Source organism: Leptonychotes weddellii, chromosome 9 (assembly GCF_054177405.1).
Source record: "Leptonychotes weddellii isolate Sample4059 chromosome 9, ASM5417740v2, whole genome shotgun sequence".
Lineage (NCBI taxonomy): Eukaryota > Metazoa > Chordata > Mammalia > Carnivora > Phocidae > Leptonychotes > Leptonychotes weddellii.
The window spans coordinates 102,177,521-102,204,387 of NC_138377.1; the positions used below are offsets into that span (position 1 = coordinate 102,177,521).

The window sequence follows — 26,867 nt, forward strand, 5'->3', positions numbered from 1 at the left end:
AGGGGGTTATGTGTGTGTGTTTTGGGGGGTGGTTACAGGGATGATTGCTTCCCTTTTTTTGATCCCCTTCCCGGCTCTGCCCAGGCCAGAGCTGTGGGTACAGCGGGGGCCACTTTCCAAGCCTTACCCTCTCCCGAGGTTGCCAGCATGTGTCAGGGGAGCTGTAGAGGGAGAAGTGAGGGCTTCAGGGTGCCCCTTACGGGAGATACCCGCCATGGGGCTTTTTTTTTTTTTCTTGCTGTCCTGAACTTTTTAGTTTTTGGCATGCTGATAGGCTGCCGGGACCACTTTGGTCCCCACTGACTAGTTAGGTGGGCCATGGTGAGGGGCTGGAGGTGTGTGGAAATGTCAGTGATGTCTGCGGAGCCTGGCAGAGTGGCTCCCTTGGGAGAGGGGCCGCTGTGCCTGTGTAGGACAGCTCTGGAGAGAGACCTGGTTCCCCGGACCATGGGCCTGCTGGTCGGGGGTTGGGGGGAGGGTGTGTGTGAGGAGGCCCCTGGGAGGGAGGACAGGGCAGTCGAGGTTTAGACCCTCCCCAGCCTCGTCAGCACAGACACCTTCCTAGGGAGTGTCTGTCTCCAGGATCCCTTCGCCCCCTCCCAATCTGGCCTAGGTGGCCCCGCTTGTGCCCCCTCAGCCCTGGACTGCCACCACAGCCCATTCAGGACCCTGGAGGCCCTCCATAGGCGGCTGGAAGGAATCACGTTTGTGTGGGTGCCTCTCCCCAGAGTCACTCAGGGGACCACACTGGGCTTATTCACTCTGGCACCCCCAGTGCCCAAGCAGTGCCCGCTGCCTGGGCGGATTTATGCAGAGATCGAGTGATAGGAGGGTTGGGCCTCATGGCTAAGTCTCCTTGACCAGACCAGTGAACCCTAGGGGCAGGGGCCCTGCCTGCCTCTGAGACAGGCTCATCTGAGGGCAGAAGGTGTCTCTTCCCCTGCACCCCTCCGGACATCTGTCCCTTGGGCCTGTTCAGCGATGGAGCAGGAGGTCCCAGTGCTCACAACACGCATGGCCACGGTTTGCTGCAGGCCCTGCTCTGCTCAGTCCCCAGCTGCCCTGTCTCCTGCAGGGGGTTTGCATGGTGTCCCGGCACAGCCCCTGCCATGGGCTCTGGCCGGGGAGGCAGAGCCGTGCCTGTTTGAGTGTCTGCGCCTGCCAACATCCTCTTCTGGGACTCCAGATATGGCTTCTGGGACTGCCTGGCGGAGCAGGGAGGGCAGACTCGCCCCCGTCTGCTCCTGAGTGATGAACCTCAGGGGGATTCCTGTTTATTGAGCACCTCCTGTGTTCCAAGCATGGCAACAAGGTAGCTGTGGCCCCTTCCCTTGTGAAGCTCACAGGTTTGGGGGGGTGGAGGTGGGACAGATAATAAACAAGTCAACAAACAAATAGATGTATAATTGCAAATTGTGACAAGTGGTACAGGGGAATGATAGAGAATGCAGAGTTGGGGGTAGCCCGCTGAGACAGCGCAGTCTGGGAGGGCTTCTCTGAGGCAGTGTCTCATCCCATAATCAGATGGATGATGAGGAGGAAGCTGTGTGCAAGGAGGGGTGAAGAACATTCCATGCCTGGAGGAACCTTGGTGTGTTGAGGAGCTGGAAGAAAATTAATGGAATGGGAGGAAGAGAGGTGGAGGAGGTGGGGTCAGGGTGGGTGGCAGGGCTGGGTCAGGCACAATCTGTGGGCCATGGTAAGGAGGCTGGCTGCATCTTGTTCTAAGAGAAGTTGATGGAGGATTTCAAGCAGGGAAGGGGTCTCATCTAATTTAGGACTCAGTGATACTGCCCTGGTCGCCGTGTGGGGGACATTGGAGTGGCACAAGGACAAAGGGTGTATCCAGCAGGTGGTGGTGGGCCCAGCTGGGGATGGAGGTGCAGAGAGAAGGTTGGGTTGGAGACACATTCAGGACTTGTGCTGGGTCAGAGGGAAGGAGTTGGGAAGGAGTCCCCAGGGCTCCTAGTTTTCTGGCATGCACAGCTGGGCCAATGGTGGAGACATTCACAAAAACAGGGACGCTGGTAGAGGAGTGGGCTTGAGGGAAGAGGAGGGATGAGGTGTTTGTGGGATATCCAGGGAGTGGGGGAGATGACAGGGATGTCAGGATCTTCGTGGTAGCAATCAGGTGACTGACATATTCTTATCACCATTTTACGGATGATGGCTCTGAAGCTCAGGAAGGCCACACGGCTGGTGTTGCTCAGCTGGGATATGAACCCAGAGCTGTCCCCTCTTGAGCTGACCCCCCAACCTTGTGTAGTCTTATGTCTGAGAAGAGCAGTGCTTTATCCAAAAGGATGAGTTGTGAGTGGTAGGATTTTAGGTGTGGGTGGGCAGGGCATCTCCCAGTGTTGCCACCTTGGTCTTCACCCAGGGCCACACCTGGGTTCACTTTCGGACTCTCTCCCCAGTATTACACTTGTAGTGCCCTTGGTCAGGAGGCCTTAGCTGCCCTGGGGAGGGTGGGGGGCAGCTCAGCTCTGTGGCCCCATTATGCCAGGAGGGAATCTCAAAAAGTCTTTCAATTTTTCAGCCTGAGAAGAGGTCTAAAATCAGCCCTGAGTTGAGGCAGAGGAGCCCAGGACAGGGTGGTTCCCTGGGGCTCTGCCACCTCCTGTTCCCTTCCTGGGCCTGGGAGGGGGCTTAGGGCTTGCCAGACCCCCATCTACTGGGGCCCCTCCTCTGCTGGCTGGGTTGGGCAGTCAGAGGGCTGGTAGAAAAAGCACTGGACCAGGATGGGAGTCCTGGTGCTGCCTTTCACCCCTAGTGACCTCAGTGTCCCCACCTGGACAGAGAACCCAATGAATGAATGAGGCCTAAGGCTTTCTCCCTCAGGCATTCCAGGATCTCCATTGTCTGAGGTCAGAGAGGAAAAGGCTTGGACTGTGGAGTTGTGGTCAGGGGACAGAACTGGTTAGGGGGCCTAGAAAACATAGCCAGGGTGATGGATGCCGAGCTAGTGATGGGGTGGTGGTGGGGGGCAACTTCAAGGCAAAAGCCAGTGGCATGGGGAAGGTCTGGGGAGGGCAAGGGACTAGGGGCACACACAGACATGAGCCAGTTCATATGACGAAAGATTAGCCCTGCAGGTTCTTTATAAGAAGATGGGAGTGCAGTAGCCCTCCTTAGAGCCAACTGTGACATTGGCCTCTGGTCTGGACTGGCCACAGTAGCTGGTGCCTGGGTCAGGGCTCAGTGTGTGACCAAGGTCAGGGCTTCTGGGAGAGCAGGATCAGGGATCAGTATGTGAGCAGGGTTGAGGCTCAGTGTGTTACCAGGGTCAGGGTCCTGTGAGAGCAGGATCAGGGATCGATATGTGAGCAGGGTTGAGGCTCAGTGTGTGACCAGGGTCAGGGCTCTGCCTGGTTCTCTAGGTGGAGTCCCACCGGGGCAGACCCAGTGCCCTCCTCAGCCACACTCCCTCTGAGCTCTCAGTGCTCATCTCCCCCCATGGGACTTATTATTTAAGTGCCCAAGGCTGACGTCACTTACTCTGGGCCTTGGTGTGGAAAAGCCAAAGCCCTGGCCAGGAATCTGGTTATAATGTCTGGAGCTCCTCCAGAACTTACCATGTACCAGACACTGTGTGTGTGTGTGTTTTATTCTCCCCATTTTATAGACCAGGAACCTGGAACTCAGAGGTGAAGGGACTTTCTGAGGTCAGCCAGCTAGTTATGTGGTTGAGCTGGGATAAATCTCTCTGTCCCTTTCCCCCTTTCCAGGCTCCCTCAGCACCCCTCCCTGGGGCAGAGAGGGGCTCTCAGCAGAATTCTTCCCGCCCAGGCCCCCCATGGAATCTTATTCCCTTTTCCATATACACTAGGGGCTGTCAGTTCAGCCTTCCTCAGGCTGAAGCTCCCTGGGCAGGCCAGGTGGAGCTGAGGATGGACTAGGAGACCCTCCTCCAAGGTCCAAGGCTTGTAGGCAGGTCCTGTCCTCACAGTGGCTGGGAATGGGTGGGGCTTGTCGGTAGGGCACCAGAAAGCCCAGGAATTTGGCTTTGCCCCTTTGTTGGAAGGGAAGGGGACAGACCGAGTGGAGGCATTTGGAAATCATGGCCTTGAATTTGAGAGCTTTGGAGGGTCCTTCCCAGCACCCCTGACATCACCCCTACAGGCATTTTCCATAGTGTGAAGAGGACTCCCCTGTAGGCCTGGACACCTCACACTACAGAGGGGGTGACTGAGGGCCAGAGAGGAGAGACACTTGTGCCAAGACACATGGTATGTTAGTAGAGAAGAGGGACCAGCACCCCGGGGCCCTATCCCTCACTGCCGATGTTCCTCGATGTTCCCTCTCCCAGACTCAAAGCCCTTGGGGAAACTGAATGCCCATGAGCCCACAAAGCAATCATATTCTAACAGTGGGATTCTGAGCACTGGACCAGCTATTGTCTTGGGGCTTCCTGACCCTTCTCAGACATTTTCAGTGATAAGAGTCTGCCCATTTGTAAGTCATTTGGACAGTTTCATGGGGGAGGAGTGGCCCAGAGTTTGAGTGAAGTCCCAGGAGGGAGGGTCAGCAGCAGCCCCTTGAATGGCTTACCTGCCCTGTGAGATGGAAACCCCAGCAGGCCTGTGAGGTGGACAGGACCATCTTGTGTCCCAGCGAGGGCGTCTGCAGCTCAGGGGGGTAAAGTGATGGGCCTAGAGTTTTCCAGCTCTCACCCACATCTGCCTGCTCTGAAGCCAGTCCCCATTATGTACCCAGACTGGGGCATAGAAAGGAGAGAGGGTGAGAGTTCCCTGCCCTCAAGAAGCTGCTGAGAGAATGAGATCGAAGTCAGAAAAGTGGAAGGGAGCAAGGGCTCCATTAGTCCTGTGTGCACGGATCGCAGCTGTGCCAGGAGCCCAGGAGAGGCGAGTGCAGCCAGAGCAGTGGGGAAGGCTGGGTGAAGTTTAGAAGGAGGACGGATTGCTAAGGCTGTGGGTATAGGGCTGGGGGCCAGGAAGGCTGCCGCCAAGAGCTGTCCAGTGCTGAACAAAACCGGGTCCGTAGGGCTTGTCTGGAGTTCTTCCTGGACACCTTGGAGTGTCCCTCCTTATGCCTGAGCCTCAGTTTGTTCTCCTGGCAAATCGAGTGCTGCTATCTGCATCATGGCCTTGTTGAGAGGTTAAGGGACGGCCAGCGAGGATCATGCTGAGCTCGCAACCTGTAGTCGATACAGGCATTGGGAGGGGTTGCTTATTTGGGGCCTTGCCACCTCCCTTAGGTGTCCGCCAGCCTTTAGGCCTGGATACCTCATATGGCAGACGGGGCATCTGGGGACCAGAGAGGGAAAGACACTTGTGCCAAGAAACAGCGTGTTAGGAGAGGAAGGGGTGGTCCTCAGCATCCTCTCTCCCACTGCCAGTATTCCTAGATGGTGCCTCTCTCAGGCTCAGAAGCCTTGTGGAAACTGAACAGCTCTGAGGACTCAAAGGAATGATGCTCTACCAGTGGGAGTCCAGGCACCGTGACTTCTGTTCTCTTGGGCCTTCCCTACCCTCTCCCTGCACTAGCCACAGCCCACAGGTGGCCTTGTCATAGTTCTGGGCTGACTTTCATCTCCCCTTAACCATACTTCCTCACCCACCCCCCACCCCCGGCCCCATGCAAAGGTCCTTCTCAAGCCCTGTTGGCAACATAAGGCCTCCTAGGTGCCCCATCTCACCAGGAAGATGGGATGCTTTCGGGGAGGGGTGAGTGGGGCAGAGGGCTGCTGGAAGTCAAAGGAGAGACCTCTGTCACCCTCTCCTGCCTCATCTTCTCAAACTGCCTGCCCCGCCAGCCCTGGGTAGGGGACAGCTTGCAGCACTGGGAGGGCTGTCAGGAAGAGTCTGCCCCTAAAGACCCCTCCTGGGCCTGCTGATTATGCTTTGACATGCCTTCCACCGTCAGCCCCATGAGCCCTTCTGGCCTTTGGCACCTCCTGGTCCATGAGGAACAGACAGTCCTAGGTGTGAGTCCCAGCTCAGCCACTCCCAGCTGTGACCTTGGGCAAGGGGCATTACCCCCAGGAGCCTGTTTCCTCATTAAGTGGGAATAATCGTACCGGCCCGGGGTGGTGTGTAGTTCCAGCATAGACACACAGCGACGGCCACGGCTGCTTTTCTCCTCTTCCCTCTCCCTCCACCCCTGCCTGCTTAGAGCCCAAGAAATTCTAGAACCTGGAGTGTGGGTGAGGTTGGTCCTGGGAGGACAGCATGGGGGAAGCTGCAGGTATAGGCTACACTCAGCACCAGTGTTTTGTACACTGTGAGGGCCAAGCTGAGCTGCCCCTGCAGACACTGTGTAGGCTCTGACCTGGCTCTGGAAGCGTCCCTCCTGCAGCCCCCAGCCCCGTTCCACTTACCCAGCTCAGGAGGGCCTCTTAGAGTGATGCTGCCAACACTGGGAACTCGCAGACCTTGGCCACCAGCGATACCCACCTTGCCTGCCACCCAAGCCCTAGATCCCAGTCGACTCTCCACAAGCCAGTCCAGTGAAAGGGAGTCTAGGAGCAGGGCAGGCTCAGCCTCATCTCTACCTCAGTCTCTCTGGGCACCAAGTGCTCACACAGAGCCTAGCACAGATTTTAGTGCTCCACATGCTTTAGCTATTATTATTGGTAGTAGTAGTAAGAGGAGGAGGGGGAGGATAGCAGTCCCGTTTCATGGAAGAGCAAGGTGAGGCCCAGAGCAGTTAAAAGCCACCACCTCTGTGAAGCCTTCCAGGCTCTGCCCCTTCTCCCAGAAGTGGCTCCTCCTTCCTTTTGACCTATTTCAGTTTCTTTCTAGTGCTCTAGCTTGGGCAGGGCACACAGTGGGGTGGATTCCAAAGTGGGGAAAGGGTAGGTTGGAGGAGCAGCTCTCAAGGCTCTGGGTGCTATCAGGGGCCCTGTAGCCAGGAGGCCCATCTGCCCAGGGACCCTCCAGTTGGGTGCACCCCAGCCCCAGCTCTCAGTCCCCTTCACCGGCTCCCCTGCCAGCTCCGCCTGACTAACGGGTGTGGTGAGAACGGGGCCTCTGCCGTCCCCCCCACAACCTTGGCCTCTGCCGCATCTGCATGTCTGCTCCTGGGGCATCTGCCATGTCCTCCTATGGATGTCCACCTTCCTCTTAGCCCCCTCCCCAGCGGGCAAGATTCTGATCGCCTCAGTTCGCTACCAGCTGGTTAGCAGTTAAACTCAGGTCAGTAAAAGTTAATTGAGCAAAAGTGTGTGCCAGACACTGGGGCTTCTGTGAGGACTGGACTCCAAGAGGCCCCGCCACCCGAGAGGGGAAGGAGACAGTCGTCTGGGTGCACCTACTGGGCACTGGGCACTGCTCTCCCTACCTGAGCACCTGAGAGGCAGGTGTTGCCCAGGCTTACCGATGAGGACACTAGGGCCCAGGGAAGCAGGGAGCCTGCTTGCAAGTGCTTGGCGTGGACAGGCTGGCCTTGGGGCCTCCACTGGGAACCAGAGTGGAGGAGTCACTCTGGTGCTGACCCAGGTGGCTCCCATCAGTGACAGCAGGAGTTGGAGGCAGTTAGGCTGCTCTTGGCTTTTCCAGACACCTATAGGGCCCTTGGGAGCCTACAATCTGGGGAGACTCTTAGCACCCCTTGAGCACAGGGCAGCCTGAGACCACCGCACAGGGCACCTGCTAGGGCGGTCATGGGGCCTGCTCTTCCCTGCTGGGGCTCCCTGACTCTCCCCTCCCTGTAGCCACCTCAGGGGGCCCAGCCCAGCTCTTACCCTCTGGCCCTGCCTCCGTGCCCCCTCCTCTCTCAAGTGGGCCCGAAGGCCCAGCCATTCCCTCTCCATGCCCCGTCTGCCCTTTCCGGCCTCCTGCCCACAGAGCAGATCAGTGCTTTGCACCGTGAACCTGCCTCCTTTCATTTCATACTTTCTCTCTGGCTTCCCACCCCGTCGGGGAAGGAGAGGTGCTTCCACTCCAGACTGAGTCTCATTCCTGTCCCAGCCCACGAGCCAGCCCCTGTTGTCAGGCCTTCCCCTTCCACAGCTCCTGTGTGGCTTTTGCTCCTAGCCGTTCTCCAGTTCTGGAGGATATGAGTGCCCCGAGCCAGTGGCCATCCCCGGTCAGCCCCGCAGGCTCCCAGGCTGTGGCCCGAGCCCCCCCCCAGCTCTCACCACTGGAGACTGGCAGCAGCTGTGGATGCCCACCCACGCCGTGTGGCCGTGGACCTTCCTCGGCAGCACTCCTGGGTCTCAGTTCCCCGTTCTGCTGAGAAGGTCAGAACAAGGCCTGGAACATAGCGGGCGCTCAACAAATTCTTGTTGAATTAGTGAACTAAGTAACCCATCCCTGGCTCATCCGGCTCACCTGAATGTTGCGTGATCAAGGCAACTCCTGGATTTAAAAAGGCTTGCAAAGTTTGACAGTGTTGTTTGGACAGGAGCACCCGTCATGCTCGGTGGGACACTGCTATTGTCTTACCTCGGTGTTAGAACCAAGGCCTTCCCTCCGCATATGCGGCCTCCTGAGTCCCTCATGCATCCTCCCCTCCTTTCCAGCCCTCTGCCTGCCTTGGGCCCCAGCTTCTCTCCCCTGCTCACTGCCTCAGTCCTAACTTTTCACTGCTTCCTATCTTCTTCTGTGTCCTCCGTCCTCGACCCAGGGGCAGCTGGGGTGATATTTCGGAAGCACAGATTGGGGCCTGTCACGCCCCACTTGAAACCCTTCCAGCTGCTCGTGGCTCTCGGGCCGAGAGCTAAAGCCCCGTCTCTGCACACAAGGCCCTCCCTGGGGGAGAGGGGCTGTCTCCCTCCGTACCCGTCATTCGTACCCCTGGGCATTGGCACAGGCTGACCCTCTGCCTGCAGGACCCTTCCCCATTGCTTTCAAACCCAGTTCCTTTTCCCTCAAGGCTCTTCTCAAAGACCCTTCCCCTGGATTGGGGGCCCCCCCGACCCTGTTTCCCCAGCAACTTGGGCTCTCACTCTCACACAGTCCCTGAGTCATTATCCCTTATCTCCCTGTGGGCCCCCCCTACGCACTTGTCCCATTAGACAGTGAACTCCCTGATGCAGGATCTTGGGAATTTTTGTACCTTTAGTTCACAGAAAGCATTAGAGAGCATTTGCTGAATGAATCAAGGAATGAATCAAGGAATAAGTTGCCCTCGCCTGCTGTGGGGACTCTGGGCTGGGCCTTTGGGTCTACAGTGGGATGTGGGAGCGCACAGCAGCCTCTTCCTACCCTCAGGGTGGTCTTCCTTTCTGATGTCCCACTGGGTTGTAGTCACTGGTTCTGGACTCGCCCTCAGAATGGGCCTTCCTGGCCCAGCCACGTGCCTCAGGACAGCAGTAGCTGGATCTGCAGTGAGGGGTCCTGAGCTGTCCCAGGGGTTTCCTGCAGACTGAGAGTGGCACGGGAATCCTGAGGAGCCAGAGGGTCTGCAGCATCTCCCCACCTGGCTCTCAGCCCTCCTGCCCTGTTCCCCACCCAGCTAGAGCCATTTGGCCCTGTCCCTTCCCAGGTCAGCCCTGCCCCTCTTGACCCCTAAGAGTCCTCCCGGTCTGAACCTGCAGCACCTCAGCCCTGTGCAGGGAACCCAGCACCGAATCCCACCTCTGTGCTGCTCTGACCCAGCCTCAGTCCTGCCTTGGGCCCTGACAGTCCTGCAGACGGTCTGCCCACCACTTTACTCTCACAGACTCATGTCCTGGGGTTTCTTGCTTGCTGGCTCTGCTTCCCTGGTGCTGACCGCCTTCCCCCGAGTGTCACCTTCCAGGGGACCCAGCCCCTGCTTCCGAGCCTGCCAAATCTGGGCAGTTCTAGGTGCCCTGTCCGAGAAGGGGGCCTGGGGAAGATGGGAAGGAGGCAATGCTGCCCTGGTCCGAGGGAACCCCTAAGCCTGGAGTGTCCACAGGCACACAACCACTAGACACTGCGGGGGAGCCTAGAAGGTGGGTTTCTGGGTTTCTGGCTGTAGGAGATACCCATGAGTGGGGTTCCTGGAGGGCGTGTTTCCTGGAGGAGGTGATGATGCCCAGTGGGGAGTGAGGAGGAGGAGGAGGGGACTTGGAGGGGGAGGTCCTCACCAGTGGGTGGCTCAGCACGAGTGAAACCATCCTGGGTACCCACCCTGCTGGGCGCTGGGCCAGCTTCATACCCTGCCCCGGTACGGCCTTTGGGTGGCTGTTACGAGCTCCGTCTAAAAGGTGGGGACGCAGAGGTTCCGAGAGGCTCAGGGACTCCCCCCAGGTCACCTGCTGTGACCAAGGCATTGTCAGGCCTCTACCCCCGGTCTGGCATCTTTTCAGGCTCCTATGTGGAGGGAGTGAAGGAGAGTCTGAGGAAGAGGGGGAGGGAGGCTGGCGCCCGCCAGAAGCATCAAACAGCTGCTGACTGTGACTTTCCGGGGAGGGGGTGTGGATGGGGGGTGGCTTTCTGAGTTGGTCCTGCTCTTCCCCCCCTCCCGTGGGAGAACCCTCATGAGGAGAGGTTCCCGCCGCACGCCCCCTCCCTGCAGAGGCCGGCAGTTTGCCTTTTCAGAGGATAATTCCCCATTATACAGAGATATTTAGCCTAATAGAAGCCGACAGATCATTCAGGGCAGTAATGTACTCCAGCTTCAAGCGTTTAGTTTCCTCAGCCTGAACTCTCAGATTAAAGGCTCCTTGCCCGCGCCGCCCCACGACGATGCCTGTGACCTTGACTGCAGTGATGGGGTAGGTTTCTCCCTCCCTCTTTCCCTCCTCCTTTTTTGCGGGCTTCCTCCTCCCTCCCTTTCTCTCTCTCTCTTTCTTGGAAAAAAAAAAAAGTATTTTCCTTCTTAAATATTCAGTGGCGAGGCTGTTGCTCAAAGCCTGCATGCTCTGAGGACAGGCGGGTTGTACTTGGCCGCCAGCAGGGCCCGGGGACACCCGGCTCGGCCACATGGGGCCGGAGGGTGTGCCGTGCGGGTGGGCAGTCTGCGTGCTACACCCGCGGGCTGGGCGTGGGCTGCGGAAGCTGGGCAGACGGTCTTGCCCGGGGCTAGGACAGGCCCCCTACTCCCTCTGCCCATCCCCGGCCCCCGCCCCAGGGCGGACCCCCCAGGCCCTGGCCTGGGACCCTCCGAGAATGGGAGACTCAAGGGAGGAGTTTTGTCTGGCGCTCAGGCCTGGATGTCTGGGGAAGGACTCAGGCAACACTTGGGGCAGATGTGAGGGGCAGATGGCAGCAGAGGTGGCACTTGGTGGCCTTTCATCGATCAGGAGGGTGGCTTCGGGAGCTGTCTCGTTCTGGCCCCTGCAGGAGCCACTTGTCGGTTCATCCGTCCCCGCTGCCCCGTGTCTCTGTCTTGCCATCTCACCCCTGTCTTCTGCCCACCAGGCCGCCTGTCTGAGCCGCCTGCTACTTCTGCACCGACAGCAGGGGGCACGCGAAAGCGCCAGGTGGTTGGATTCAGCTGGTCCCGGGTTCAAACCCTGACTCCAGGACTTACAAGCTGTTTCTTCTGTTCCATTTAATATTTTGAACTTGGACAAGTTCCTTCATCTCTCTGAGCCTTCATTCCCTCACCTGGAAAGTAAAAGGATCCTGAGGGCTCAGGGTGTGCTGTGGGCGAGGAGCGGTACCGGATGCGGCTGCCCTGCGGGTCCTCTTCCCCAGGGACTACCACCGCCCCTGCCCAGATGCCCTCTCTCCCTCTCTCTCGGCCCCTCTTGGCTAGGAAGGGGGAAGGTGGCCAGGAGGCGTGCCTGGCAGGGTGGGCTCTGGTTCCCCCACTCACAAGCCGCCTGTGTAAGTTTGAGGAGAATGAGGCCTGGGGGAGGGACCCTTCTTGAGTTCACTTCCTGGGCAAAGCCTAGTGTCTGGATGCAGGTCTGGTTTGAAGGAACCCACATAAGGGGCTGTGGCTGGACCACCAGGGGACGGAGCAGGGAGAATGGAAGAGCAGGGCTTGGGTAGCCAGGGAGGAGAAGCCTTCTGGGCTGGGATTCCCCTCCCAGGTTCCAGGGGGTTGGGCAAAAAGAATCTCTAACCATCGGGAATGAGGAGTCTCGGCACCTGGATGAAATCCCCACGTGGTGGAGAGATTTCTGCTCCTTCTGGGGCAGGGGTGGTGGGATGACCATTGAGGGTGCAGGAGGGGAAGGCCCCCTAGGTGTTGGGCCATAGAAGGAATCTGGGGCTGATGTGCTGTGGGAACTTGGACTGGTTCCATTTCCTGTCTGGGCCTCCACTGCCTCATCCTATAAATGGGGTTAATCATCCTGCCCTGGGATGGGCAGAAGATCCAGTTAGAGAATGTATGGGAATGTGCAATGATCTATAATGTAGTACTAATAATAACTATCATTATGGTCATGACCTTCCTTTCCCTTCACTCTCTCTGACACCCACTTTGCCCTGATTCATATGGGGATAGAATTAAAGAAACCCATGGTTGAAAGCAACTTCCCCATTTAGTGCAAAATCCCCACCCAACATACATGGTTCCCAGACTTCTGCTTGCATGCCCCCAGGGACAGGGAGCTCACTACTCCTCGTGATGGACAGAAATCTGTCTCCCTAGAATCTTTTTTTTCCACTGGACTTAGGTCAGCTCTCTGGGCACATAAATGCTAAGTGTCTTTGTCAGGGACCTAATGTCCTGACCAGGCCTTTTGAGACTTCCCCAGGGAACATGGTTCCAGGCCCACCTCTTCCTGTCAGGATCCCCATGGGCAGATTTCATGTTATCAAATACCTTCTAGACAGGCACATAGATGCCTGGGCATGGCTTTCTGGAAGTAGCTGCACTGTCTCCAGAGCCGAAGCAACTGGCTTACCTAGCCTCTCTGTCTCCTGGCCACCAGGCTCCACAGAGTCCATGACCAGAGTCCCTGGCCTCTCTGTGTAGTGGTTCTTGGAGCTACTCAGCTTACCCAGGTTCTGGAGCTACTCAGCTTACCCAGGTTCTGGTAACTCTCTTTTATATACTGTGGCCCATTCCTAGGGTGCATGGAAGGCCTTGAACAGGAGACCCTGCCTCCCTAGTTGACCCCTCTCAGGCTGGACCTACCTTCAAGGTTCCATCCTAGTCTCTGCCAAAAAAGTTGTTCCGGGCAGGGCCAAGGACCAGCCCTGCCACTGCCAGGGGCGAATCCTCCCCCAAGAGCCGGTGTGACCCACTCTCCCACATTCCTGGACATGGTTATTTAGCTAACCACTGAGTGAGCCAGCGCATAGCTTTCTGTCTCCTACATAAGGATGTCATGAGGGCCTCGCTCCTGGCTGGCTGGAATGCATGTCATCCTTTCGAACAGCCAAGAGGGGACATGTAGTTATCCTGCAAGATTCTTTGGTAAGTGAACTCAAACTTGCCATTGTCTTTCCTGTGTTCTGTGCAGCACTTCTAGAATTTCTTATTAGAATGGATGGGAAGCTTACTGGTCTAAGCCCGAATTGGCTTTTTTGGCCCCCTTTTGAAAACAAAAGGGGAAGGACGCTAATATTTACAAATGCCAGTTCTTGACATGTCTCATTTCACCGACCCTTCATCACAGCCTTATGTGGGAGGATGGTGGTAGCCACTCCGAAGATGAGGGGGCTGAGCGAGTCTGGGGATGTGGAAGAACTTCCCCAGGGTCCCATGGCTAGCAGGGGGGCTAGCAGGGGCTGGTGCAAGGGCTCTGAAGCCGGCTTTTCCCCAGCCTTGCTGCTCACAGGTGCAGCCAGCTGGGGGCCTGCTCTGGGGCAGCCCCCGAACCCTCTCCTATCCTGCCTTTTTGGACAATCTTGTCAGCCTGAGGGCGGGACCCAGTCTTGCTCCTCCCCACGCACCACACACAGGACAGGGAACAGAGCAGGGGCTCTGGAAGTAAGATGCCTCAGGGGCATGCGAGACTCAGTGTGGGGGGTGGTACTTGCTCATCTGCGGTGTTATTTTCTAATCGTGCAAATTGTATGGGGGGTGGTGGTAAAAGCAGGGCATGTGTGTGGTGGAAGATAAGAGTCATCCGTGGTTCCTTTTCTTACTCCCACTCCCTCACATCCAGCTCACCCGCCAACTTCGGAGGAGCTGGCCCTGCTCCCGCACGCACCCTGAATCCGTCTAGTCCTCCCTCACCTGGGCCCAGCCTTGTCGCTGTGTGTTGGCAGCTGCGGCAGCCAGCCCACTGGGCCCTTGCTCCCGTGCCCGCTCCTTTAAATCCAGCCTCCACTCAGCAGCCCCAGGGAACTTTTCACAGCGAAGAAGACCTCACAGCCCTTCCCTGGTGACTTTTCATCACCCCGGAGGCGAAGCCCGAGGCCCCGACCTTGGCCCCGAGGCCCCAACCTCCCTCTGTGGCCTCATTTCTCACAGTTGTTCCCACCTCTGCCCACCTCCTGCCAGGCCCCAAAAACACCGGCCTCCCACCCGCCTCTGCTCTCCTCCTCCTCCGGCTCAAGGTGAGGCTGGTTCCTTATCCTCTAGGTGTGAATTCGGGTATGGCGTCTGCACAGAGACCTTCCCTGACCCACCAGCTAGCCCCACCCCAGGACCTCTCTCTCCTGTTACCTGGTTTAATTATCTTGATTGTACTTGTTGCTCTTTGCAGTTATCTTCCTTGTTTATTTGCTAATCATCTTTACCCCCCTCCCCACGAGAGCATCAAACTTGTCTGTTTTGTAGCCCACTGAATTCTCAGCATCTATAATACACCTGGCATGTAGTAAAGGCTCAACAAGTATGTGGTGAAAAGATGAAAAATAACACAGAAACATGTAAAGGAGAAATAGCAAATTAAACAATTGTGGATATGGTAGCAGTTAATGATGTAACGATTGTGTGTGTGAGAGTGCATGTGGGTAAGCTGGGAATCATCTGCTCCTTCAGTGAGAGGGCTGGCCATGAACCTGAAGCACGGCATGCAGGAACATATGGGTCACACGTGTGTGTGCGCACGTACGTGTGTCACTGTTCGGTAGCAGTGTAACCTCCGCTGAGGTCTTTCACCCCTTAGGCCTCAGTCTCTCCATCTGTGGAATGGGGCTGGCTGGGGCTGGAGGCAGAGGCCCGGATGCCGTGGCCTCTCGAGGTCAGCCCTTGCCAGTGGCTGGACCCCACAGGCAGCGGGCCCACTGGCCTGTGGCGCTGTGCGGAGTGGCGGGAGGCGTTTATTGAAGTCTGCCTCCACCCAGGGCCGCTCCCCACTGACCTCTGAGGTGAGGATCTCGCCCAGGCAGGAGGGAGTGGCCAGGGCGACAGGAAGTGAGCAGAAAAGCCTGGAGACAGGAGCTTTGCTGCTGGGAGGTGGATTATGTTCACAGCGGAGGTCTCTTGGAGGCATCAGGAGCTTGACCTTGATATGTTTTTATTTCGTGTGTGTGTGCTTGTTTTTTAAAGACAGATTTTGAGACATTTATTTTATTTCTTGAATTTTTTCTTTCAATTGCCATAAAAAGAATTTTTATGAAATTTAAAAGGGAAAACACACACACACACACACACGCACACACTTGTTTTCACCCACCCAAGGCAACAACTGATCCCTCCCTGTCTCCTTGCCCTTTTCCTGCGAAGACAATGCTGGAAACTTGCCAAACGTGCGGGGAGTTCAAGGGGCTCTTCACCTTAGACAAGTGGCTTCATCTCTCTATACCTTGCTTTCCTTGTCCAAAAAAAAAAAAAATCAGGGCATCATAATTGCTCCATCTTACAGTTCTTGTGCAGATTACACGAGTCAACATCTAGAAAGCACTGCAAAAGGTGCCGGGCACTTTGTATGTGTTTGTTAAATAAGAGGAGTAAATAAATGGAAAGGAAGGGGCATCCATGATGTTGCCATCATGGCAAGAAGAAGCCGCCGTGGAAGTCTGGCCTGAGGGTCAGAAAGCGAGAGCGCAGGCCCTGACTCTGCCCTTACTCCCCCTATAACCAGGAGCACGCGTGGCTTCTCTGGACTCCGCTCGTCCATCTGTAAAGTGGTTATGTCATCGGCCCCCCATGACGCTGCGGCACAGGGCGGGGGATCTCGGCTGTGCGGGCCTCAGTGTGCGCGGGGCCCCGGCCACCGCTGCTGCCCACCCCCCCCACCCATCTTCTCTGTTTTCTTGTTCAATGTCGTTAGAGTTCCATGGTTATCCCTGTTAATGGCCGTGTAATAGTCCTTCGAGTGGAGGTGTCACGATGCACTTTGTCATCTCTGTTGTGGGATGTTTAGGCAGCTTCCAGTATCTTGCTGTTATAAATAACCCTTCCATGAACATCTGTGTGCCCGGAGCACTTCCTTCTGAGGGATGATTTCCCCAGGCAACTTCAGGGACATTGGTTGAGGCTGCTTTGTCGGAAGGACGGAGGGACGGGCCAGCGGCAGTGGCTGGGAGAGCTGGGTCCCTTCCAAGGTGGCCTGATAGCCTGCTCGGGGGGCGGCAGTGAGACACCCAGTGTGAGCCCTGAGCATGGTGGGAAAGGCAGGGCATCTAGTGTGACGGGGCCGAACGTGGTGGGAGGACACGAGGCCACCGTGGGGCGGGCAGTGGCACTAGGAGCTGGAGGAACAAGGTTCTGCTTTGGCCTTTGTGTCTCTGTCACATACTGTCTGACCTTGAGCAAATCCCTTCCTGTCTGTGGACCTCCGTTTTCCTCGTGTGCTGTGGCCAGGGGCTGGGCAAGGCTTGGTCCAGAGCTGCACTGTCTCCTCTGGTCGCCACTAGCCACCTGTGGCTATTTTGATTTAAATATAAAGTAATTAAATAAAAAATTTGAAATCAGTTTCTTAGTCACACTGTCCACGTTTCCGAATCCCGTCGTGGCTAGTGGCTACCACACTGGGCCGCACAGGTATAGAACGTTCCCTTCACTGCAGAAAGCTCTGTGGGGCTGGGCTGGTCTAGAGACATTTCCAGAAATCCAATCAGCCCTAATGTGCTGTGGTTCGGGATCTCTGTCATCATGCCTTCTTATGGAACCAAGAAGAAGGCCGGCAGCCCTGAGCTCCGAGGACTCATTAAGGGCCTAACAAGGCTTCGTGACTTTGCACAGGCTGGGACCTCTGGTAGTGTCCAGAGTCTGAAGTATCCGTGACTGCTTCTCTCCAGAGAGGTCCTAGTGTGGCCTCCAAGAGAAGCTGGGCAAATGTATGGGCCCCAAGAGGGGTGGCCCCAGCTGGGGACAGTGCCCAAGGGAGGCTGGCATGAAGACAGAGTAGGTGGTCTCCTGATTCCTCAGGCGGGAGGGCAGCTGGGGGGCAGTCGGAGCTGCTCTCTGCCCCCTGCCTGAAACGTCACTGGTTCCCTTGGGGAAAGCATTGTCCTCTCTGGGATTCTTTTAGAAGTCTAGACTAGGGAGCAGAGAAGATGGCCACCTCACTCATCTTGTCCTGCTCTGGCTGCCTCAGGCCCTAAGTCGGCTCTGGGCACCTGCTGGGAGAGGAGCCGTGAGAAGTGAGCCCAAGCGTGAGGGTGAAGCTGCTTCTCTCCCCAGCAGTAGGCACACACGCGCTGGCTACCCAGGGATTCTGGCCACACCTGTCCCCCACCTCTCCCTTCCTGTCAGAGGGAGCCCCTCCCTCCCACAGTTGCTTTTCTGCAGCCTGGAGGTGTCACAGGGGGAGGGAGAGGTACGGGGTGGGGGCAGGGTATAGTGAATAGGGGAAATACGAGGCAAGGTATGAGGAAATGAAGAGAAATTGGCTCTCACCTTTGCTGAAGTGTAGCCGCCTTCTGCCCTACCCCCGCGCCCATGGGCCCCTCTGTCCCCCTATAAACCCCACTGCTCACTCTTGTTTCTCTTGTTTTCCAGAGATCCCATGGCCATGTCCTGGCTGCCCTGAGTCTGTGAGGCCACACAGTCCCCCACCTGCATCTACAGGGCTCTGTCCCTGTGCAGCCCTTGGACCAACTTCCAAGCCCACTCCTCACCCCAGCCTGGGGACTCCTCAAGCTTCAGGACTCAGAGGGGCACAGTAGCAGTCACGGTAGGTGGCATCCCCACTCTGCTCACTCCCTGGCCCCTGGGGATACTCAGCTGGGCCTTCTGGGTCTCGGGAATAGGAAAGATACCTTTCTGAATACTGTGTCTGTCAGAATCCCCTTGGTTGCAAGTAGCAAAAAACCTGTTTAAATAAAATAAAATTATCAGCTCATGTAACTGAAGGGTCAGAGGTAGGTTGGGCTTCAGGCAGGATTTGATCCAGTGGTTCGAACAATGTGACCAGGACCTGTTTTCTGTCTGTATTTCTATGCTTCACCTCCACTCCTAGGAGCATTTCACATGACATGGTCACAAGATGTCGGCCAACAGTTTCTGGGGCAACATGCTTCCAGGTTTAAATCTGGGGTCAGGGTTGGAGACAAATTCTGCATTCTTGATAGAACAAATAAAAGTGCTGGGGTTGATCTCTTGGGCCCTATTGGATCCTTGTTTGGATTGTCCTGACCCTTTAACTGGGTCCACAGGTCCTGGAAACATAAAGGTGCTGGGGGTCAGGGTCTGTCCTTCCCCAACCATGTGACCAGGAATGAGGGGAGGGTGTTTCCCAAAGGAAGCTTGGGATCTAGCTGGTGGAAGAAGTCACCCCCAACTGAGGGAGACAAGTGACAAATGATCGGTGGGGTCTGTCCAGCTTGGACAGCTTGAAGCCAGTCCCAGATAGATGCAGATGTGTGGTGTGTCCTTGGGCAAATCCCTATGCCTCTCTGAGCCTCAGTTCCCTTATCTGATGCAGAACCCCTGGTAAGGGTGCTCTCAGAGCTACTTGAAATGATGTATGGGAAGCACAGGCATCTAGCAGCTACTCCGTACATCCTCGTTCTCTTCCCCTTCTATTTCCCTCCTGGGGAGTTTGCAACATCCTGTTTTCTTCAAACGTGGAAGGAGTTGCAGAGGGAGAATTGTCAGTCAGAATCCCTAGAAGCAAAGTCTGAGACAAGGATTTGTGAACATGAGACTTATGGAGCATGGGCTCTTGGGAGAAGGGAGGAAGAGAAGAAATTGGGGCAGGAATGAGGGAGGTCATGGTCTCAGGGAAAGTCTAGGCTTGGGCTGGTCCCGGGGGCCCTGGAGTAGAGTTGACGCCGTAGACTTGCCGCCCACACGGGGCAGCCGGGCTTTTGTACCCTGTACCGGTCAGTCGCCGACTATGGGTCGTGCCTGTAGTACCTGTAGGGGGCCCCGTGGGCAGAGGGCGGTTCTCTGGAGAAGGGGGTGCCGTGAGCTGAAGCAGCCCACACTCCCAGCGGCTGGGGAGGGGCTCTGGGCAGGCACCATCTAGCATAGGACCCGTGTCCCCGACCTGGCCTGTCCTGGAGCCCCCTGGCCTGCTGCCTCCTCTGGCTTTGGCTCCTTCTGCCCCAGCCAGCAGGGCCAGTCCCTTCCACCCTGGGGTCTGGTGATGGGGTGGACCTTCATCCCCTCCTTTCGAGAAGTTTTTCCACCCCAGGCCTCCTTGTCCTTCCTCTGCCCCCTGCCTCTTCCCCTCTAATTGTTTGTTTTTCCCTTCAACCTCAGCCATGCGATCCCCCCACCTGCTATGCCTTTTCTTGCTCTCTACCCCATCCTCTCTTTAGGGCCTGTGTGGGTTCCTCTCTCTCCAGGAAGCTTCTGCTCACTGCTCCAGCCAACGTTGCTCTCCAGTAGTCCTTCCTCCAGCCCCACCCTTTTTACAGATGGAAAGGCCAAGGTCCAGTGTGCACTCCCTCATGGATACTCTGGGGGTTCCAGCAGCAGTGCCAAAGTGTGTTGCTCTCTTTGCCTTGGCTGCTAGGAAGCTCATAGCTAGTTTGGGCCCCATGTCTAGTAAGTGCTCAGGATGCTGGCATACAGTTGCTCAGTGGCCTTACCTCTGGCTTCTTCTCTCTCAATTTTTTCTTCTTCTGATTTCTTATTTTTCAGCCTGTGCTCTTCTCAGCAGCCTCAAACTCTTTTAGAAGGTGGTGGGGTGTAAATTATAAATAACCAAGACTGGCCTTGGATAAAGCATTCAGCCAAGTGCGAGGCTTTCCCCTTCCTAAGGGCAGCTGGGGAGGGAGGGTCTCTCCCAAGGCCCTGGGCTGAACCTGTCCCTGGTGAGACACCCAAGCTTGACCATGGCAGCCCTGGTACGGTGCCCACCCTGCCCTCCATGGGTCAGGAAGGACATTGTTCTGCTTCCCATCCTTCTCCCTGCCCACTTTTCATCTTATCAGAAGCTAATGAAAGAGGCTGGGAAACCCAATCCTTTGGTAATTAAATTTACTTAACGGGTATTCAAGTGGAGTAATGAGAAGTTTAATGCAGTGATTAGATTTTTCTTTAATTAATTAAAATGAGAACCATGTGTCTTGCCAGCAAACCAACTTGACCCTCTGCTTGAGAGCAGCAGAGATGGTGGGGGGCTTGGCTGCGTGGGTGGGGGTGGAAGGGTGGGTGCATCCCCCAGTCTTGGAAGTAAGCCTGGCTCTGCTGCCCACCCAGGGCAGCCCCTGGTGCAGCTCCCATTTCCGAGCTGCGAGAGCCGGGACTGGGCTAGGCCTGAGTCTCCCAGGGCTGAGGGATCCAACATGCCCCACACTCAGAGCTGATCACTGACCCAGAACAGAGGTTTCAGAGGGGGGCTTGGCAAGGGTGGCTTAAAGCAAGGAGCACAAAGGAGGGATTTCAGGCACTGCGAGTGGCGGGTCATTTTGGGTATCACATCTCATTGCATGGGCCAGTGGACGCCTTTACCTGCATGTTCAGCCAGACCTGGCTTTACCTCCGTTGGCTCTATCTGGGCTAATGGAGTGAGGGCAGTGGGGTGGATAATCGAGAAATCTGAGATAACCTGCCAACCACTCCTCCTTGACTTGGGAATGTATCCGTGCCAGAAGGACGGATCCTTGCTGCGTTTCCGAAGGCCAGTTAGGACTGCAAGGAAGTACTTCCTGCCTTGGGCCACTTTTGCTGGGGTCAGGTGGGGGCTGGGGTAAAGGGAATATGGGAATCCCAGCATAGCTGTGTGAGGTGGAGCATAGGACGGGCCGTGCCAGGGTAGAAGGTGGGCATAATGAGGACCCAGAAGACAGGCCCCTGCACGTAAAGGGCAGAACATGTTGTTTTCAAGCAGTGGGTAAGGCTGGGGAGAGTCCTGCGTCTTTCATGGGGGGGAGGCAGAAAACTTCTTTAGTGAGACCTGACCCTACCCCCACACTGAGCCTTGATCCTGGACAGACTGAACCTTGATCCCAGTCCTAGAGGAGCCTTGACCCCAGCCCCATACTTAGCCCAGCATTGTCATGGATTTGCAAACAGAGTAACTAACGGGTGCTGGGGTGGGAAGGGTGAACAGACCTGTTTGTCCATCCTCACTGCCAGCTCTCTTGCCTGTGGGCAGGATTCCTGTGCCAGGCCCCACACTTGTCTCTGGAATGGCCAAGATGAGTCAGATCCCTGCCCACAAGGCTGGTGGGGGAGGTGACAAGCAAACAGGCACCGAGTGATCAGAGCTGAGGTGGGGGAGACCCAGAGGGCTGGGGGCTCTGGATCCGCACTAAGAGCTTCCTCCAACGGCAGGTGGGGGGCGGGGTGGGGCTGGAAGCAGGGCCCCGTGGGGAGGCTGAGACTGGTCTGCCAGAGGTGAGGAGGACGGTGCCCATGGCGGTGGCTGCGGGGGCCTCAGGTGAGCAGTTCTCCCTACGAGAACTGGCTGGGATGCCCCCAGGCCACCCTAAGCTCCTGGTGAACCAAGGGCCTCGTGTGTGGAAAGGGTTGGCCGGGGTACGGGGCACTGGGCCGATAATGTTACCTTACAAGGCAAGCATTTTTATCCATCTCATCCAAGAGGAAAGAGGTGCTGAGCCTGCACTAGCCCGGTGGGGCGAGTTCCCAGAGCTTTCGGGCCTCCAGGCCGGCTCACTGCTGTTCCTGTGCATCTGCCAGGGAATGGACCTGTCCTGGGGGGCAGGAGGCCTCCGCTTCTGACTCCTCCACCCCTACCTGGCTGGGCCTATCAGACTGGCGTCTGGGGCGTGAGGAGTGAGGGAAGCGGAGGGTCCCGGCTAGGGAGGGGCTGAGCCCCAGGAACAAGGCTCTCCTGCTGTCTTCATCCCTGCCCCTCCCCTCTCCTGACTCCACTAGATTCCTCCCGATTCTTCTTCTTCCCCATTTCCCTTCTTCTTTCCTTTCTGAGAACCCAGGCCTAGAGAAACCACCCAGCGTGCCCACCCACCACTCACATGGGGAAATCGTCAAGATCATGGGGCTCTGCCTCTCATCTGTCTTTAAGGTTAAAGGGTCTGAAGTCACATTATCTCGAATGTAAACACAGGATGGCACTTGGACACTTTCTGCGCACACACGAGTTCACACTCCACAGGAGATGGCCCCAGGGAGCCAGCCCTCTGTCCTCAGGCACCATGCTCCCCCTCCCTAAACCACTGTCTCACTGAATCCTCAGCAGTCTGGGAAGGTACTTATACAGGTGAAGGAAGCAAGCAAGGTCAGGAACTAGGTCCAACTCACACCGCTAAGTGCAAAGGTGAAGCTTGCCTGACAAGCTCAAATCCTAGGCCAAGCCACCCCTCCAGATTACCCCCTCTTGCTTCCGGGCACTCCCCCTCCCTCCGTCTCTCCAAGCCTCCCCCCCACCTCCCTCCCCATCCACTGCCACATCCCTCCTCCCTCCTCGATGTGTCCTCCAGCCAGAACCAGTGACTCTTCCCCAGCCCGCCCCACGCTTTCCCACCCCCAGGCCCTTATTCAAGCTGTTCCAACCCCCTGGAGTTCCCCTCCCCAACTCCATCTGCCCAAACCCCCTTCATCTTTCCAGGCTGGGCCCAAATGCCACTTCCTTCATGGAGACACCCTGTCTGCTGTCACTGCAGTCAGAAGTCACCCACCACCCTCCCTGAGCACCGTCCTACAGCTCTTTCCTGCCCGCCCCCCCACCCCCCGCCCCGAGCCTCCTGGCTTTCCTGTGTCTGACTTGGCAACTGTGTGGAAGGTGGGGCCCCGGCTTCCCAGGCCAGGTACCCCCAGGGCCTGGCACGTACTAGGTGCACAGGAGGTAGCAGGGGCCTTGCCTTGGGAAGGGCCGCACCTCTGCAAACTCGACCCTTTCCTCAGCAGTCCTGGGCCCACTAGCCCCTCACAGCACTGGTCCCAGCCCCACGGCTGGCCGGATGCTCACTGGAGCCCTGGCTGGTGAGGTTGGGGGGCTGGCTGGTGGCCCCAGAGGACTTCCCTGGGCCCAGGTTGTGGGGGGCAAGAACAAGGCAAGTCCAGTGCTGGTGGAGGGCTTCATGGGCACTCTCCCTGGCTCTACTCACTGGCTCTGCCAATGACTGGAATCTCTCCATGCCTCAGTTTCCTCATCTGTTCAATGAGGTGATGACAAACCTACCTGGGGTTGCTCTGAGGATCAGAGCAGTCAACACAGGGGAAAGCACACAGTAAAGACACAGATACACAGTGTGGCTCCCAGACCGTCAGTCGTCACCGTGGCCATGCAAGGGGGCCTGAAGGCAGAGTGTTGAGGGAGAGTTTCCAGAAGGTGCTGACATATGAGCAGCAACTTGAAAGATGAGGTCCAGAGGCAGGGAAGGATATGCTGAGGAGGGGGAACCACATAGACGAAGATCCAGAGGCAGTTTGGGGGACATGCAAGGGTTCCGGCTGTGTCTAGACTTAAGAACAGGTCAAGGGAAGATCCCAGGCTGGTGGCACACAAACACTGTGTCCTGAGGGACCTTGGGGGCCACACTGAGGAATTTGCCTTGCAGCCTGTGAGGGGCCATGGAATGGGGTATTTTTTCTTTTTTAGTATTTGCTCATGCAAAAACATTGAAACAGTAGATGTGTGCCCTGTTAAGTATGGAAGTTCCCTCTTTGCCCTTAAATCGTTCTGCCAAGATCTCACAGTTGTTGGTCTGGTGTGCCTCCTTCCAGAACTTTTTTCTGTGCCTTACAAACATACTTGTTGTATATTAATTTTTTTAAGATTTTATTTTTAACTAATCTCTACACCCAATGTGGGGCTCGAATCCACAACCCCAAGATCAAGAGTCACATGCTCCAGTGACTGAGTCAGCCAGGCATCCCTGTATATTACTTTATAAAAAAAAGAAATAGAGTCATATTATGCACATTACTCTACAACTTCCCTTTTTCACTTTCCGGTGTGTTGTGGGCATCTGTCAGTGTCACGGCACACAGATCAGTGGTGTCCCTTTTAATGGTTGCCTAATATTCCCTTATTTGGCCAGAGTGTAATTTATGTAACTAGTCCTGGGTTGATGGAATATTTAGGTTGTCTTCAATCTTTCACTCTTGCAAATGACGCTTCAGTGACCATCCTTGTATATATATCTTGCTGACATGTGTAAGCATTTGGGTAGGATAGATTTCTAGACATGGAATTGCCTGGTTGAAGGGTACGTTTATTACATTTTGATAGGTACCACCACAGTGCTCTTCCAAAAGGTTTGGCCCGTTTACGCTCCCACCCTTGGTATCTGTGGCTGGCCGTTTCCCCACACCATCCTCCGCACTGAACATTATCAAGCTTTTTAATTTGTGCTCATCCAGGAAAATGTCTTGCTGTGGTTTCAACACTCACTTGCCTTCTCCGCAGCGAGGCTGAGCATCTTCTCATGCAGTTGTGGACCTTTTGCATTTCCTCCTCTGTGAATTGACTGTTCATATCTTTGCCCATTTTTCTTTCTTTTTCTTTTTCTTTTTCCTTTTTCTTATTGACATAAAGGAGCTTTTAGTATATTAGGAATTTTCAAACTTTCTGTCTGATGTATGTGTTGGAAATATTTTCCCTAGTCTGCTGTTTGTCTTTTTAACTTGGATTATGGTCTCTTTGGCCATATAGAAGCTTTAGATCTTTATTTAGTCAAATCTGTCAGACTTCTCCTCAGAGCTTCTGAGTTTCACATCCTGCTTGGCCAGGCTTCCTGGAAGGGTTTTAAGTGGAGGTCAGATTGGGGATTGGGAAAGGTTGCTCTGATTGCCACTGTGCGGAGGGCGGGTGGAGGGGGATAGCAAGGCAAGCCGGAGGATAGGAAGCAGCTGAGAACTTTGCGCTGGGGGCGGGGGTGGGCAGGGGAGGGCAGGGGAAAATTAGGGAGAAGGTGAGTTTGGGAAATATTCAAGGATTGGCTGCCCATGGTGATAGGATGTGAGGATGAGAGAGGAAGAAAGGACTTCGGAGCAATGCCTGGGTGTGTGGCTAGGGGACTACTTGGCTGGTGCCCCCACCACCCTGAGTTGGGGACGGGATTAGGGAGGGAAATGCATGCAGGTGCATGTGAGTGCTCACTTGAGCAGGGACACAGCACAGAGGAGTACATGTGTGCGTGCACGTACATGCTTCAGGTTGTGGAGATGGGCTATCTGTACTGTGGCTGCACGGAGCGGGAGGGGTGTGGGGCATCTGTTCCCTGCCAGCTACTGTACACGGCACCACGCACGCGCACTCTGTCATCCCAACTACCGTATGAAGTATGTCTGATGGACGAGGAACCAGACTCAGAGAGGTTAAGTAACTTGCTCAAGGTGACACAGCAGTAAGTGACAAAAAGGGGATTTTTTTCGACATCTTAGATCTGACCCTCCCAGACAGAATTGCCACCAACAGCATGGAGGAAACTTTCATTCACTTCTAACCTGACCAACCCGGTTTCATCAGGGACTCTTAGGACAAGTGCAGGAACCACACTGCCTGGCTTGGACATGCAGCCCCATTCCTTACAAGGCAAGTTACTTCCCCTCTCTGTGCCTCAGTTTCCCCATTCTGAAAATGTAGTCAATCACGGTACCCGCCTCGCAAGATGTTCGTGGAGATTAAATGTGTTAGCACCTAGGAAGTGCTTAGCCCATGAGGTCTCCTTGGATGCTCTCTGTGATGAGTCTGATGACGATGATGGCAAGGCGTTCACCGTCACTGTGTCTATGCCTCTTTCCCTTCTCCTTCCCCTCCATCTTCCCTCCACCTGTCACCTCACCCCTGGGCCAGCTCTTCCTCAATTCCCTGCAGGAACTTCGTCTAATACTTGCCTTTGAACCTCTGTCCTCTGTTTTCAGCCCCCCAGCCCTCGGCAGACAGTGAATTAAAGCCCAATCAGTCAGCAAAAACCATTCAGGGGAGAACGATTCATGTTGCACTCAGGGGATCCTCCCCCAAGCAGTTCTAGTCAGGCATTTTCTGCAAGCCCATGCATTCATCCCAACATTATCCGGCCTCTGAGAACCAGACCATAACAGCCAGATCTAAAACTCCTTCCTCCCTGAGTGGAGATGCTCAGGTGTACTTTCGGCGGGGGGTCTGAGCTGACCCCAGCCCAGCCAACTCTCCCCTCTAGCCACAGCCATCACTGGATCCCTGACCATGGGATGTCATTCTCAGCATCGTTGGCCAGGAAACTTGCCCATAGGAAACAAAAGCAGAAAGCACAGCAGATTCTGGGCACAGTTTCTTCCCATTAGCATATCCAAGCAAATCCCATGGCTGTGAGGGTCCGTGCAAGGTGCTCAAACTGGGTTAAAACCTCAGGTCTACACCCAGTTAAAAATTTCTCACCGAAATCACCAAACTCACCGTTACGGATTTCTCATCATCAAAATAAACTCCCAGGTAAATAAATCCTGGTGTTAAAGAATGGAGCAGTTATTGCCTGTTGCTTGCAGGATTTTGTTTTCAGTTGCACGGTTATCAGTCACACCTGTTTATTTTTAACCCGAAGGACGGCTGAACTTGCTTCAGTGCTTCCCAGGGGACAGTTATACCCAATTACACAGCACACCCCCTACCCCAAAGCCTCTGAGAGAGGATTCTTTATGACTGCTTTTGGGAAGCCTGGTCCCCGGGGTCTCCAGGGTCCCCAGGTTCCACCAAGCCTGGCTTTGTCCCAGGGGTTTCTTCAACATCTCCCCCCACCTCCAATCCAAGACCCTTTCCCCAGCATACCCCAGGACTTCTGCAGGGTGCTGCACCACACTCTGACTTCCAGCTAACCTGGCCCAAGTTCAAAGCCATT

At 55.8% G+C, this 26,867-nt stretch overlaps 1 protein-coding gene across 11 annotated transcripts in view; it reads left to right on the plus strand.

Annotated features, from left to right (window-relative positions):
- The window catches only part of LINGO1 (leucine rich repeat and Ig domain containing 1), a 177,656-nt gene that overhangs the window by 84,770 nt on the left and 66,019 nt on the right, over positions 1 to 26,867 (plus strand). For 8 of the 11 annotated variants that reach the window (XM_081829609.1, XM_081829610.1, XM_081829617.1 and 5 more), the window contains exon 3: positions 17,671 to 17,845. The gene's annotated coding sequence lies outside the window, so the exon portion shown is untranslated. Of the gene's footprint in view, positions 1 to 17,670; positions 17,846 to 25,434; positions 25,591 to 26,867 lie in introns of those variants that run through there. The other 3 variants (XM_031019125.2, XM_006748165.3, XR_014148135.1) reach the window with 2 other exon arrangements.